The 15,941-nt window shown below is 37.2% G+C and overlaps 1 protein-coding gene and 1 long non-coding RNA gene across 18 annotated transcripts in view; one reads left to right on the forward strand and one right to left on the reverse strand.

Annotated features, from left to right (window-relative positions):
• The window catches only part of DTNA (dystrobrevin alpha), a 464,017-nt gene that overhangs the window by 210,754 nt on the left and 237,322 nt on the right, over positions 1-15,941 (forward strand). For 2 of the 17 annotated variants that reach the window (XM_072604520.1, XM_072604519.1), the window contains exon 2: positions 14,401-14,529. The exons of the other annotated variants lie outside the window; for them this stretch is intronic. The gene's annotated coding sequence lies outside the window, so the exon portion shown is untranslated. The remainder of the gene's footprint in view (positions 1-14,400; positions 14,530-15,941) is intronic. 17 annotated transcript variants of the gene reach the window in all.
• The window catches only part of LOC140501199 (uncharacterized), a 54,741-nt gene that overhangs the window by 33,705 nt on the left and 5,095 nt on the right, over positions 1-15,941 (reverse strand). The window contains exon 3 of the long non-coding RNA XR_011966087.1: positions 14,070-14,124. This is a non-coding gene — a long non-coding RNA (uncharacterized lncRNA). The remainder of the gene's footprint in view (positions 1-14,069; positions 14,125-15,941) is intronic.

Below are 15,941 nucleotides of genomic sequence, written 5' to 3' on the forward strand. Positions count from 1 at the left end.
CCTAGAAAGTTGACATTTGAGCTAGAGCCTTCTAAAGCTCAGGGATAGTTTCCTAACTGTACTCAGATGTCCAAATGAAGACAAAGTTGTTACATGGTCCATTTTCTAACTTTGCTAAACTCCTTTATTAATTGAATGCTGTGTTTCTTTCCATTTCAATTTCATTCCTTCAGAAATTACTAAATTTCTGCCATTACTCCACCACCATCCCCCTTCTCCCACCTTGGTTGAGACAGACCTCAAGGCATCTGCACGGAACATAAAAAACAGAATATAAAAATGACTCAATTAATGAATGCTGGACTTTTGTGACACACTGGGAGCACAGATCACATTATGGTTATCTAATCATCGCTGCTGTCTAGATAGTCTGCATTAGCTAATAGAGAATTATATGAGGTTCTGTTAGTGCGGGATTCCCTCTTGCAACATAATGACAACTCCAGGCCAGCAGCTGATAGTGTGCAGACACAGCTGGCTTTCCACATCATCAGAGAACACATATTTGGCTTTATCCTTTCTGCTGGAGGCCAAGCTCATCCTCATCCTTTTCCGTGGGTTTAGTCTCAAGGCTAGTTCATCTCTATAGGCACTGACATTACCTTTGAGCCAATCACCATTATCATCAAAATGGTGATGATTCACACTTATGTAGCATTTTAAGGATTATCATATAACATCCATGTATTATTGGAAGTGTTATTATCTCTTCTTACAGAAGAGAAAATTGAGGTGGAAGTGAAAATAATCATAGGATAATTTTAGGATCAAATAGGAGTATAGGATTTAGAACTGGAAGAGATGTAAGGCTATACAAGGAGGAAGTGACAGCATCAGGATTTGAACTGATTCCAAGACCAGTAGTTTTCCCACTACACACTATCTTGCCAGCAAAGTTGCCTATCTTCTTAGTCTTCATGAATAACAGTGAGATCTCAGATCCTGTTGGTTCTTGACAGAGCAAAAGCTAAGAAATAAGAAATTTCTCCCATGTCTAACTTTTAATTCAAATGTTGATAAAATTCTCACCAGGTTGCAAGTTTTAGATGCATCCCAAATAGGGGGGATGACATCCACACTCAAAACAATTAGAGAAATGCAGCTTGGGAGGATTGGGTTTGAATTGATTTATTTTTCTGAGGCTCATTTTTCTCATCTATAAAATAGAGGTGGGGATGGAGGTCCTTTAAGGTCCTTTCCAGATCACAATCAAAGTTATAAACTATGTACTTCAGTGGTGAAGGGAACCAGGTCCCTTCAAATAGGTATGATCATCAAACGTCTTTCTCTAGATGTCTTCTTTTGCCACCAAACCAAGGGGATTTTTTACAGAATTCTTCTCATTTGGCAATTGTTATGACTCAATGTTAGTATAGATTAAAAACCTGCCTTAATTTTCTCTCTCCCCAGAATGGAGAAAAGAATTTTAAAGTGCTTATCTTAGACATTGTCAAGAACTGTCTCAACATACAACACTGAAATGCCTAATTAACAGAGAGAAACTGACGCATTCAGCAAACTTATAGGGGCAACATACAGGGGAGTAGTTCTAAATGTCTGGGAAGCAAGAAGTGAGAGTGCCCAGGGCAATTAAGTGACACAGTGGATAGAGCTCCAGCCTTGGAGTCAGGCGGACCTGAGTTCAAATCCAGCCTCAGATACTTATTAGCTGTGTAACTTTGGGCAAGTCAACTCTAATTGCCTCAAAAAGAAGTAGAAGAGAGGGTAATTTGTAGGAATTTTTTAAAAGCCAAATAAGGCCTAAGTCACATTTTCTACAGGAGGAGTGGGGAATCTGCAGCCTTGAGACCACATGTGGTCCTCTAGGTCCTCAAGTGCAGCCCTTTGACTGAACCCGAACTTCACAGAACAAATCCCCTTAATCAAAGGATTTGTTGTGTAAAACTTGGACTCAGTCAAAAGGCCACACCCAAGGACCTAGAAGGCCATATGTGACCTGAAGACAGTGAGTTCCCCACCTCTGTTCTAGTGTATGTTCAATACCTTCACTAAAGTCTAATCTCTTATCTTAGCATGTGGGTGATCCTGGATTGTGGGAGATTATTCTAGTAGGATGCTATCTTTGGAGGGCCCTAAAAAGATGAAAAATCTTCCCATACTGACCTGGCATTAGACTATATACTCTCTGAAGATAGGCCTATGTAAGTTTGGAGGTGATTGGACACTAGATTGTTGAGTTTTTTGGGACACACTAACTCTTGTGTCCAAAGTGTCTATTTGAGACATAGAAAGATTATGATCTGCATTTGATGGAAAGGGTACACACACAAGTGAAATCATACATCCCCGAAGTATTCAAGTACATCCAAACTGAATTGACCTCTAACCTGAATGTAGCTTTAGCTTTCATTTTCAAACTAGGTGATGCTTTTGGTTTCTCTCTTAAGATATGATTTGTCCTTTTAGTGTCCTTTTAGTGAGGTGGAAAAAGGTAATGTTCTTACCAGCCCTTTGAGAGCTATTATGCCATATTACATCTACAAATTCTATAACATAGGCAGAGTAACACATTAAGGGTAAGGGAACTTTCCCAGAATTAAGATGCTTCTGTCTCTTCGCAGGTTCAGACAGAAGCATTTTGTCTAGGAAAACACCCGCTCATTTATATTTTTTTCCATAAATATTTATCCTAAAGAAACAAGATACACTTTGCCAGAAAAAAAAAATGTAGAGATCTTTAGAATCTGGTTTCCATGACAAAGAGTTTATAGCTGAAATGGAGTTCAAGGAATTGTCATATTTATGTGTGGTGTTATATAATAAGAACCAAATCTATAATTGAATTTTATGCACTTTAGATGACAGTATTTGTGTCACATTTTCAAGTGGAACTTGTGTTCAACACACACAATCTAGAGTACATATGTAACACCAGAGTCGTGAATATTCTTTGGAGGCAAATGATCATTTCACTGCTGTCTATCATGTTCCAGAATTTAGAGATAGATTTTGTTACTGGCTATCACTCCAAAATCTTGAATATATTAATGCCACATTTAAAAATATCATCTATTTGCTAGATTTTGCTTGTCTGATGTTATCACAGAAAGACTTTACATAGTTCTCCCATCTGACACTATATTCTTTTCTGTTCTTAACATCATAGATTTAGAAATATATAGCAATTTAGGGATATTATTCAATCCCCTTCCTCATATTCCAAATGGAGAAATACAGTCCAGTCCAATCCTGTCTATTCCAATAAGCATTTATTAAGTGCCCCCTACTATTGCTAGCTCCAGGCATGTAAAGTCAAAATGAATCTATTCCAACTGATATTCTTCATGATTCTGTGAAAAAACAGTTCCTGCGCTCAAGGAGCATTCCACTGGCAGTGGTCATCAAATCTATCCCAGGAAAACAATAGTAAATAGAAGAGCCAGAATTAAAACCTAGAGCCACTGACTTCTAATCCGGCATTTTTTCCAATCCATCAAGCTATATCTTTTCCTTTCAAATGTGTAGAAGACTTTGGGGAAGAGAGAGGGAGAGAAAGAAAAAGAGAGGGGAGAGAGAGAGAGAGAGAGAGAGAGAGAGAGAGAGAGAGAGAGAGAGAGAGAGAGAGAGAGAGAGAGAGAAACTCTCTAAAGACTACAAGTCACAAAGAAAGGAGCCATTTGCATTTAATACAGGGAGTTGCCTCATCTGAGAATTCTGTATACCAATTAAATCTGGTCTATTGCTATCCCCATACATTATAAAAAGGGAAGGAGATAAATATTTATGTGCCAAGCACTATGCTAAGAACTTTTTCCAAATATTATCTCATTTCATCCTCACAATACCCTTGTAAGGTAAGTGCAGTTTTACAATTTAGGAATCAGAGAGAGACAGGGGTTAAGTGATTTATCCAGGGTCATACAGCTAGTTAAATGTCTTTGGCATGATTTGAACTCAGGTCTTCTTGACCGTAGGTCCAGCATTCTTTCCACTGCAACATCTAGCTAACTCCAAATACAGAACTATATGAGTAAAGAGTACATCATGTCATCACTTTTTTTCATTAAATTAATGAAGACAGTTTGTCTTACCCCTGATGGCCATATTTTTATTTTACTACTCAAAAGTAAGTATCCTTTGTTCTTTGACTTGCAACAGGTTCACCAATATGCTAGTGAGGAGAAAAGCTGAGTTAGACCAAGTTTTTTTTCTAATTTCAACAAAAATATATTAATCCTCCTGTCTTTCTCAGAATTATTTCCCTTTTGGGAAAGAGCTTAAACCTGAGATACAGATCATCATTCTACAGTTGAGCTAGACCTTAGATGCGACGTTTTAGTTAGTTATTTAACTTCCTTTCCTCAAAGGCCATTTCATGGAGAACTTCTTGGACCTAAGAGGGCCAAAATTTAGAAAAAAAAAAACCTATGGCAGTGAAAGAAGACGTAATTATGTTGGCCTTCTCAGTTTATTTTTCCTCTGTGATTCCTTTTTGTTAAACCATATCCTGTAAAAAATGACCTATGTGTTTTCAGAAAATTTAGAAAACCTGGTATGCTTAAATTATAGATGTTTTGCAAAGAAATGAGCACTTCTGTGGATAATAACATTCAAGAATCCTTGTGGCAGAATTTATCTTTGTGGGACTATTAAGTGCATATAAAATAATTAAGCATTCTATGAATGAAAAGGACAGCTAAGTGGTACAGAAGATAGAGCACAGGACTTGGAATCAGGAACACTCCTCTTGAGTTCAGATTTGGTCTCAGACACTTATTAGACCCTGGACAAGTCACTTAACCCTGTTTGTTTCAGTTCCTCACCTGTAAAATGAGTTGGAGAAGGAAATGGCAAAACACTGCAGTGTCTCTGCCAAGAAGACCCCAAATAGTGTCATGGATGTGTGTGTGTCAGCAACCACACTAGCACACAGGGTGGGCTGCTAGCACAGGTTCGTTGATCTGCTTTGCCAACAGAAAGACAACTTTAAAGGGGTCAACAATCTTACTTTAATTATATCCACTAGTTTAAGGGAAAGGTCAGCACCCTGAACATGGAAAAAATACAGAGAAAATACAAGCAGAGAAATTAGCACAAAGATGAACAGTCAGAGCTCCTACTGTCTGAACAAAGTGATACAACCACCTATATACACCACTGGACCAGGAGAACACAAACCTCTGAGTAGTCGGGGAGCTCTTAACAAACAGCTACTCAGAGTCCCATCCTGGAAATCAAAAGATCTTTCTCATAAGTGACCCCCAGAAAGCAAAATACCAAACTCTCAGCATGTATAACAAAGACTCGGACCCTGATTGACTCAGAGCCAGTAGGCACAAAACCAACCTGACTCAGCACAGCTGTGAATTATTAGGGTTCAAAGGAGATGTTTTCAATGAGTCTGGGAAACTGAACTCCAGAAAGAAATCAACAAAAGATCCTACTTTGCTTGGGTTTACAACATGGTTGAAAATTGACTTAACAGCAATATGAGTAAAATGTGTAAGGAACTGTTTTTTGGTATGAGAGTGGTCAACTGCAATTAATATAGTCTGAATTTTTAAAAATTGGCATTCAATAAATAAAGAAATTGTTCCCTTCTGCCACTCCTCATATTTACAGTGTAGGCTGTTCCAGGATGCAAGTAGCTAGCCACACAACATCTTTATAAAATCCTTGTATTATCCAGTTCTCCAAATGGTGACATATAACAGCAACAGGTATAACAGCAGTCATAAGAAAATTCTGTTTGTGGACAGAATCCTGGCTCATCAAATTTATGAATGACTTTAAACTGGGATGGGCAATGCAGTGGATGACAGAAAGAGGTACAGAACAGATCCTAACAGTCTAGACAGGATGAATTGAATCTAGCAAGATAGAACTGAAGAGGGTTAAATACAAAGGTTTGTACTTCAATTTATAAGAAAACACCTACAAGGATGGGAAGTCTGAGAAGAGGTGTTTTGTTTCTGTTTTGTTCTGTTGTTGTGGTCTGCAAGCTCAGTATGAGTCAATAGTGTGAACTGACTTCTCAAAAAAGGTTGTGTCTTCTTATGTAGCAGTAATAGATGTATATTATCACAAATGAGATGAGGCTATATGTGGATTATTATATTCAGCTTTGGACACTATGTTTTATGGGAGGGATGCTGATAATCTAAAGTAAGTCTCCTTTCCATGTGTTTTGACAGGTTAGTGAAGCCAAGGGACTTCTCAGAATAATGTTTTCAAAAGCACAAAATAAAATACACAGGATTACAAAGGAAATCAATCATGTTGTTGATTTTCAATCATTTCAATTGTCTTTGTGACCTTATTTGGGTTTGTTTTTTTTTGCAAAGACACTAGAGTGCTTTGCCATTTCCTTCTCCAGCTCATTTTATAGATGAGAAAACTGAGGCAAACAAAGGTAAGAGACTTGCCCAAGGTCACAGAGCTAGTAAGTATCTGAGGCCATTTTTGAACAGAATTTTTCTTTGTGGAACTATTCAGTACATATATAGTATGTAAAAAAATTAAGCATTTTATGAGTAAAAAAGGGCAGCTGGATGGCACAGTGGATAGAGCACTGGGCTTGGAATAGGGAAAATTCATCTTGATGAGTTCAAATCTGGCCTCTGACTCTCAAAAACTGTGTGATCCTAGGCAAGTTATTTAACCCTGTTTGTCTCTGTTCCCTCAGCTATGAAATGAACTGGAGAAGGAAATGGCAAACCACTCCAGTATCTTTGCCAAGAAAACCCCAAATGGAATCATGAAGAGTCAGACATAACTGAAACAATTGAACAAATTCTTAACCACAAGGCTTGGCGCTCTACCAACCATGTCACCTAAATGCTTGAAACCAATTATATTCAAATACAATTATAAAAAATACTTTTACAAACAAGCTCTCAGGCACAAGGTTAAGGTCCTCCCCATACCAATCCCCCACTCCTTTAGCGAAACACGAGTACGATTGGAGACAGAAACCACAACATACAAGGATCCATTGAAGGTGGTTGGCATCTTGAGCCTTAAAAGTGAAGCGTTAGAGAAAAAATGATAGTTGTCTTCAAATATCTGCATGACTGCTCTGTCAAAGAAAGATAATAAGATTTTTTACTGCAGCTCTCCAAAGGGAAAAACCAAGATTCATAAGTGGAAATTATAGGAAGGCAGATTTTTTGTCAGGGTGAGGAAGAATTTTAGAAAAATTATAGCTGTCTGAAAATGGAACAGGATACTTTTTGAAGTAACAAATTTCTTGTTACTAGAAGTGACTGAATGACAATTCAGGAACTTACTTAGTAGATAGGATTCTCTAACTGCATAGGAACTGGAGTAAATGAGCTGACACCAAAGAATCATGTACTAATGTAGAGTTGGAATGGACTTCCAAAGTCACTTTAAGTCACTTTATCCAACCCACATCTAAAACTTTTTAAAAATTATTTATTTTTAAATGTTTTATTTTGAATTTTACAAATACCAAATAAAATGAGCATTTCCATATACAAAAAAAAGAAGAGTAAAGGAACACAATACAAAGAACACCTATTATGAACAGCTTGCTTTTCCTTTTAAGCATATTCTTATACTTAAACATAATAAACTCAAGATGTAACTTTCAAAGCTGTCCTATTTATCTGTGTTTCCTTCTGACTGTCCTTTTGTTCTCTTCTATGACTCTCTTTTTTTAAAGTAACCCTAGAAATGTCAAGATGTGGCTCTGCATCACAAATGTAGAATGAGTAAAAGTGGGAAATTGAGGAGAACACCAAGGTTGTAGTTGGGTAGCGGGAAAGATGGCACCGCCTTTGACAGTCATAGGGAAGTCTGGAAAAGAAATGGATTGGAGTGGGGATAGAGAATGAGTTCTGTTTTGAACATATTGAGATTGAGTTCTCTGCCAATATGTCTTTTCAGTTCTACCCTCTTCCTCCAGCAACTCATCCTTCATGCAGTTTCTAAGATAATACTTTTAGGAATAAATATGATCACAACTCTGCTCAAAAATCTGCAGTGGATCTATTTTCCCTTTGGGGTAAATTTCAACCTCCTTTGCCCTAAATTCAAATCTATCCACAATTTGGTACAACCACCTTATCATTTATGCCCTTTTACATTGTAAACAAACTGGCTTACTTTTTGCTCCCTGAATGTGAATTGTACACTCCCATTTTCTTGTTTATGCCAATATTGTTGTCTAAGCATAAAATATCATTTTCTAATTCTTTGCCTATGGAATAAACTTCAGCTTAAGTGCCATCCTCTCCAAGAAGCCTCCTCAAAACCTTCTTCCACTCCTAGTTGATAACATTTTTCCCAAGAGATTCCCAGAAACCTTTACTTTTAAAACTTTATGACTCATTTAGCAGGCAGGTAGATTGCATACTCCTAGACAGATAGATAGATAGATAGATAGATAGATAGATAGATAGATAGATAGATAGATAGATAGACAGATAGATAGATAGATAGGTAGATAGGTAGGTAGGTAGATAGGTAGATAGATGATAGATAGATGTAGAAATAGATAGATATATGTATATATACACATACATTTACACACATATATACATATGTATATTCACATACACACATAAGTATATATGTATGCTCCATTTGACAACTGTTTTGGACAAATATTGCTGTGGAATCTTAATTTCATCTAAAAACTTGAAGTGAGAGGTTCAAGTATTTCAACAAGTTGGATGTCTTTTTTTCTGTTGATTAATAATCAAAATTTATTATATGAGTTCATGTGTCCTTATGATAATATTTAAAGTTTAGAGGGAAAACATATTAAGCTACCTAGAATTTTAAATAAAGAGTAAGGGATGGCATCAATCTGTGCCAGTATAGAAACACAGATTTCTTATAGAATTGGAAAGCAGAGTGTATATTTTCTGGGTAATCTGCGGCTAGAGTTTCACAGTATAGGAGAGTGATACAGGCACAGATTAGGGTCAGGGAATTTTCTAGAACCCAGTAGAAGACACAAAGGCTAATTTTTGTTGTCTCTTTCAGACAACAAAGTCTGATTTTTGTTTATTTCCCCTCCTCAGTGTAGTATGGGAAATTAGAAGAAGAAAGTGCAATTTGGATTGGACACAGCTTTGGGAATAACCACAAATCACATGAGTTTGTTAAATATGACTTCCCTATTACTGTAGAGGGTACTGCCTTCCTCCCAGTCATTCAGGCTTGCAACCTCAGGGTCTTTCTTGACTCCTCACTCTCACTTCCACTTATCTAATCCATTACCAGATCATTTAGTTTCTACCTTTACATCTCTCTTTACTTTCTCTTCTCTACACACAAATTGCCACTAACCTAATTCAATCCATCATCACCTCTTATCTGTACTAGTACAACAGCCTCCTAATTGGTCTCTCTACTTCAAGTGTCTCCTCATTCCAATTCACCTTTCATTCAGCTGCCAAAGTGATTTTTCTGAAAGTGTAGGGCTGACGTGTCATCTCCCCTACCTAATATATTCCAGTGGCTCCCTGTCACCTCCAGGATCAAATAAAGAAGTCCTTTCACTGGCATTTAAAATTCTTCAGAACCTGACCTCTGTCTGCTTTTCCATTTTTCTTACACTTTACTCCCATCTATATACTCTATAATCCATGCATACTAACCTGCTTTCCATTCCTTCAATATAACACTCCATCATCCAAACAGAAGTTTTATATTTGATCTTGGAGGTGATAGGAGCCATTGGAGTTTATGTGGGAGGTGGAATGGGTTTGGGGGTAGGGGGACATGATTCATTCACATTTTTCCTGCTGAATGGAGGATTGACTGAAGTGGAAAGAAACTTGTGAGAGGGAGACCAACCAGCAGGCTATTGAGAAATCCAAGCATACAGAGATGAAGGCCTGCACCAGGGTGGGATAGAATCAGAGGAGGAAAAGAATATTTTGGAGAGCTCTTACAAAGGTGAAATTCACAAGCCTTGGCAACAGATTGGAAATAGTGGGGTGAAAGATTAAGGATACCAGCTTTAGGGACCAGAAAGACGGAAATGCAACATCAAGAGCAAGGAATGAGAAAAGGTCACTTTGAAGAGTGCCAATAGAGTCGTGGTATCAGATTGGAGATTGGGGAATGAATTGTTGGAAGGAAGTGGAGGCAGCATGCATAAATCGTTCTGTCTAGAATTTGAAAAGGGAACGAGAAAAAATAGTCTGATAACTTGAGAGGATGGGTTTGAATTTTTAGTGTTCGTTTTTGATTTTAGACTGGGGGAGAGGAGATCTGAGCTTGACTGTGGAGAATGGACCACCAGATAAGGAGAGATTAAATATGATCAATGGGATAAGCTCCCACTGGAGACAGAAGGACAACATATCAGTGTTTCAAGTAGAAGGTTTAGTCTTGGTAAAGAGGAAGCAAACTAATACTCCAAGACCTGGAGCAAAGGAGGAGATGGTGAGTAAAGATAGAGAGGTTTTAAGCTGTAGAGGGTGGGAAACCAATAAAGCCTAGAATAAATAGGCTGAATATTATTTTTAAAAAGAAAAAGTCAATCTGAATGAGAAGGGAAGGATATAACTGAAGGCTTCAAGACAGATGAGACGGCTTGGAACAGCCCCTATGGGAGCCATGATAGGGAGTCAAATGGAGATGAAGAGCAAGATTGCTCTACCAAGGCAGGTAGGTGGCAATGTTCCATACTTGATGTCAGGAAGACTCATCTTCCTGAGTTCAAATCTGACCTCAGACACTTTCTAACTATGTGACAATAACAAAAATAGTATGAATTTTCAACAAATCCTCTCAGACCAGTTTGTGACTTTCTCCAGCTGCATGAGTAGGAGTAGAGAACATTAAAGGTGGTAGCGTTGCTATCTCTCTAATCAGATTATTTATTATCTGTATCCATGCCTCAAGTTATTTACTTACTTGTTTGTTGTATCAGATACCCCCTTAGGAGCAGAGACTTTTTAGAAAATTGAACCTTCAGCATGGAGAACAGTGTTTGGTGCATTTTGGGGACAAAAGAAATCCTTGTTGAATTGAACAGAATTCAGTTGAATAAAGCAGTAATATATTTACTTTATCACATGTTACTTAATTTCTTCTTCACCGAGTCGTAAAACTAAAATCATTTTCCTCTAAGAAGTGTAAGAGAATATTTCCTAGTTTTGTTGCTCCTCATTTGCTTGTGGAAATTTTGCCTTTCAAGTGTCAAATGTCACGTTGGCTGGGAGAGGGTAGAGAGAAAGACTGTCGGGGAATTCATGGTCAGTTTGTGAAGCTTCTGTCTTCAGGTTTAGGAAGAGTAAGAGCAAAGGACAATCAATTCTATGTATCTATCTATCTGTCTATCCATCCGTCCATCCATCCATCCATCCATCCATCCATCCATCCATCTGTCATGGAGGATAGAGGTTAGGGTGATGCTGCTACCACATCTGATGTGCTTTCTATTAAAAAATGTGAGATAGATGGAAACTGCTGCCACATCAGCAGAATTGGAGCGGCGAGGGGGAGAAGCCACTGTCGAGTGATATACCATACACACTCACACACACTCCTAATACAGTGTTGGTTGAAGGTATGCTACAGGGAAATACCAGACAAGAAGTAGCATTATGAACTGTGTGTACTTTTTTTCCTATCATAGCTTAAATGCAAGTAAACTGAGGCAAGGGCAATATTATGAACTCTGTGACATCCCTTTTCTATTTATTTTCTCTTTTTTAGTGTTCCTTTCTCATCACTCATTCCCAGTGTCTTCATAATCTTTAACCCCTTGTTCAAAACAAAAAAAAATGCCTTTTTATACTTTTAAATTTAAAATTTGTATACGAATGTGATAATTTCCCCCAAGTTTTGTTTCTTATCCTTAATTGTGGAATGCTGAGTTATCTCCCCTTAAAAGAACATCAAGATATTAGGAGTAAATGGGAGAGATGTATTTTAAATATCCACACTGTATTTTAGGGGAAAATAAGACTGATTCTGAAGATGAACTTGTTCCAAACATTTTAGAATGATTTAATGGCTAGGACAAAAGGGACAATTGAATTCCAGAATCATTTTCTTCTGTTCTCTTCCTCTTCCTCACCTCTCTCCTCTTCCCCAATCCTCCTTAACCCTCTTTCAGCCCTTTGTTCCCTCATCCATCCCCAGGTTAATTCAGAAATGTTGCTCCTTCAAGTCTGCTAGTACTTAAAACACCAAGCCCTCGTGTAAAGGGAATGCGGGTGGAAAGAGGCAGCAAGGGGGACCAGGAATAAGACTGGCTTTATGATAGGATCTTATGGATATAGTAAAGGGAACATCAGTCCCTGGGGAGGTCAAGCACAAGATGTCTAAAACTCCTAGGATATAAGCTTCTCAGACCTTTATCTTTTAATGTGGATAATTGTTAATAAGATGCTGATGATAATTAGAATGTTAATATCAGCATTTAGAGCTGGATGAGACCTTAAAGGCCATCTAGACCAATTCTATCATTTTATAGAAGGTGTAAAGCTAAAGTATCTTGTCTAAGGCACAGAGGTAGTCATCAACAGGACTAGAGTTCCAACCTATATTTTCAATTCTAAACCTCAGATTCCTTTTTAATCTAATCAGGCTGTTTAGCACCTGGGAAAATGTTAATATTAAAACATTTACAAATTCTGGAACACTAAGAAGATGCAGGGATAAACTTTTTTATGAATAGTTTTGCTATGCGAAAGTAGTAACTGCCACAATTTGTGAAACTCTTTTTACCATTTATACCTAATTACCATGTAGTAGGAGTGTGTATAACACTCCATGCACTTTAGGTCAATTTTACCATGAGTTTTATGGATTAGAATGGTCTACTTTATTGATGCAGACCTGCACTGCATATTTTGTGTTCTCATCAGAGCTGCTTCATCCAGGTGTGGCAACTGCAGCTTTCTTCCTTAGTGCCAAAATTCAGAATTCCCTGATAGCATGTGTATTTCATCAGCCAGGAGGAAAAAAGGGAACTTAGCACCATATGAGGAAGAATAATTGATTAAAATATATGAGTTTCTACCCTAGTTTGGCACTGCTTTCTCCCCAGGAGTTGTTGTCTTGACCTCCAAAACTGAAGTTATCTTTAAAAGTATTTGAAGACACCTTTCATACAGATTGCCCCTGGTGCCAGAACTGCTAGTTAGGACTCTTGTTATTTAATTTGACTGGTGATCTTTGCCCAATTTAAAAATTCTTTGTAAGGACATCTGTTGGACAGCTTTACCTTCAATCCTAATTTCATTTACTTTGTCATAAGGAAACAAAATCGGTAGTTATTAATTCTGTGCCCTAAAAGCCCTAAAGAAAAACAAAACCTTTAAACCAAAATACTTAATTACCTTCCTGTGGTAGTCCATATAGGAACTAACAAACTATCCATGTATTCCAGTATTGCCTTAGGCTGGTACTTTGCATTAGTCTGGCAGGTATCAGTAGAAGTTCTAAAATTAAGAGTGCTTTTTCTGCCTTTAATTTCTGTTTGGATTCTAGTTTTTCCTGCATATTTGACCCCTGTCAAACTCAAGAGTGGTTTATAATCAGCATATCTTCTTGTGAGGAGTTAGAATAATAACAAAATATGTCTTCCTTTTACTTGAGTTTTTAAATGCTAAGAACACCAGACTAAGAGTCATGATCCTTCAGTCTGAAATAGTGATGCCTTTGTTACTTGGATGATCTTCAGCAATTCACTTCATTTTTTTCATTCTCTGTTTTCTTTTTTATAACTTTAAACTAAGATACTTTTCACTCCTAACATTCTTAGATTCTATACTTCGGTAGTAAAGTGAGGAAGTTGGGTGGCAAGATGGATAGAGCACCAGGTCTGGAATCAGGAAGACCTCAAACACTTTCTAGTTGTGTGACCCTGGTTAAGTCACTTAACTCTGTTTGCCTCAGTTTCCCCATCTGTAAAATGAGCTGAAGAAGAAAATGGCAAACTATTTCTTTATCTTTGCCAAGAAAACTGCAAATGGGATCATAAAGTGTCAACACAACTGAAAAGACTGGACAGTAACAACAGAAATAGGAAAGTAGAGAGGCGATGTGATGGAGTGGGAAAAGTACTGTTCTTGCTGAAGACGTTTAGTTTGAGTCTTTACTTTGACACTTACCAGGCAAGAGACTTTGGGGAAGTAATTTCATCCCATTTTGTCTCAGTTTCCTCATCTGTAAAATGAAGAAAATTGTACTTTCACTACTGAGTTCATAGTATTATGAGAGGAAAAAATACTCTTTAAATGCAAGCCATTTTGATTTTTGAGGTGACACAATACATGTCCCAGTAGGGATAACTAATTTTTGCATTGTACATACTGTACAAATGTGCAGAAATATAAGTTCCATTTGTTCTAGATCTGCTAAATTTGACTTGCTGTTTCTGTAAGTAAACAAGGCAGTGTGGGCTTGGCTAGCTAATTAGAAGTGTATTTTTCTCCATTACAGATAATTAGGATTTACCAGTCCCTGGATCAAGTGCTTGGAAACCTTTAAGTTCCATAGTCAGCTGCCATTTCAGAGAACAGAAAATATATGGTTTTGGAAAGTTCCTGCTGTGCCTTCCTAGAGTTTTAGGTGAGTGTGTGTGTGAGAGAATTTAAGCTGGGCACTAGATTGTACTTCCTTAATGTTCCTTGTGTGAAAAGGGTCAAAGTTTAAGATTAGTACTTCCTTTTGTAATTTTTTTTTTAAGCAAGGTGGTAGACTGTGGAGACCTTGATTTGGACTTTGCTACTTATTAGTTATGAGGTGTTGGGCAAGTCAATGGTTGAATGGCTCTAAGCCTCAGTTTTTTCATTTGCAAAATGGGGATAACAGTGAGTATCTTGCCTACTTCACAGGGTTTTTCTGAGAATCAAATGAGATCATGTTTATGAAAATACTTTGTAATTTTTAAATTGCCATAGGAATATGAGGTGTTGATTGCTCTTTCTCCCAATTTTCTCTTCCACTTCTGTTGTTGGAATCCATCTTACAACCTGGAGTGTGCTGGAGCCAGCTTTTATTGACTGGAGTGAGCTGATCAGTAAATTTTCAGGGTGAAAATTTATACCTTAGAAATTGTCAAATGCTACAAACAAGGCTTTCTTTATTATTTTGTTGATTGCCCATAGATTTACAAAAGTGACAGAGAAAATGTTAATGGTGCAGGTTAACATTAAAAATGTGTTGTACTACTCAGAGACCGACTTATTAAATATTTACCAGAATACCTCTGGCTGTAACTCCTGTGAAAAAATGTACATTCTTCCCTGTGTTCTCTTTCTGATTACTATTAGACAAATATTGTCATATTTAGGACTGTCCTAATATCCATCATGTGAATGCATACAAATACATACATACATACATACATACATACATACATACATAGTTGTAATTATGAGTGGCATAATGGATAGAGGGCTAGTGTTAGGGTCAATGCAACTTGAATTCAAATCCTGTCTTAGGCACATACTGGTTATAAGATACTATAAGGTACAGAGCAAATCATTTAACATTTCATTGCCCCAGGCAAATTTCTAAGAGTATGAATTACTAAACGGTTACTGATCTACTTAACTGAGGGAATTTCCTCACAGAAAATTCCCTATACTGATAAAGTCACAGGTCTGGAAAAAAAAAGTCATAATTAAATATATTGAGGGTGAATGAGACAAGGTGAATAAGAGCAAGATGGAAATTTTATTTCTAGTTCACAGTAGTGTTTGTATCATTGACAGTTTTATGGACTCATAGATTTTCAGGCTAGAGATTATCTAGCCCAAACCCTCATGCAAATGAGGAAACTAAATCCTGGGGAGGTGACTTGTCCAAGGTCACAAAATGAATGAGTGACATCCTTGTCTGACTGGAACCTGAGTCGTGATTTCATTTGAATACCAATCATCCATTCAATAAATACTCTTTTAGCACCAGAGCAATGCATTGTATATCAAACAGGATACCATTTTGAAAATCTAATATTTTATTTATAATATAAATAA

The sequence above is a fragment of the Notamacropus eugenii genome, chromosome 4 (assembly GCF_028372415.1).
Source record: "Notamacropus eugenii isolate mMacEug1 chromosome 4, mMacEug1.pri_v2, whole genome shotgun sequence".
In the NCBI taxonomy this organism is placed as follows: domain Eukaryota; kingdom Metazoa; phylum Chordata; class Mammalia; order Diprotodontia; family Macropodidae; genus Notamacropus; species Notamacropus eugenii.